Genomic DNA, 720 nt, shown 5'->3' with positions numbered 1-720 from the left:
AAGCCTAGGATTACAATATCCCTTACACTTAATCTAAATCTTACCTCTCTTCCTTAACTTATTTCAATGGTTTGAGTTGCTAACCTAGAGTCCTAAATTATTTATAAGGGTCTCCAGACTCATTTTATAAAAATATCTATTTTAACTAAAACACTATATCCCTATGTGAATTGAAATTAAAACAGACTCATTAAGTTCAGGCTCTAATCTGGCTACATATGGCTTATAGGTATATCCTTATCCTATACGCAAATCAAGTAATATGATCATATGCTATCTCAGTTTTAGTCTATGCTAAACTCCCTTTCCCAAGTTTGTTTAGGTTCCTAAATCAATTTAACTGGTGGCCAAGCAATTAAAAGCATTAAGAACAAATTGGAATAAACAATTCAAATCCCATTGAAAATAAGCAAGAAAGTGAATAAAAATTTAGATTACATGTGAGTTCAATTGCAATCCTAGAAAAATAAATTAGCTCATAATATATAATAAAGACAACATCCAAAGAAATTTAACCATGAATCCAAGTCAAAGAAAATAAGAAGAACACAAAGGTAAGAGAGAAAACTAATAGTTAGAGCTTTGTGATCTTAATTCTCCCTCTAATTCTCTTGTTCTCTTGCATTTTTCTTTGCTTCAAATCTTCAGAATAGTTGCTTGCTGCCTCCTCTTCAAAATATTTGAAAAAGGTCTCTTAAATAGGCTCCAAATAACCTAATT

This window comes from Theobroma umbraticum, unplaced genomic scaffold (assembly GCF_002168275.2).
Source record: "Theobroma umbraticum cultivar Fairchild unplaced genomic scaffold, ASM216827v3 scaffold_81.0, whole genome shotgun sequence".
Taxonomy (NCBI): Eukaryota; Viridiplantae; Streptophyta; class Magnoliopsida; order Malvales; family Malvaceae; genus Theobroma; species Theobroma umbraticum.
The sequence above is the reverse complement of the archived record's forward strand: the minus strand, read 5'-3'. Positions refer to the sequence as shown.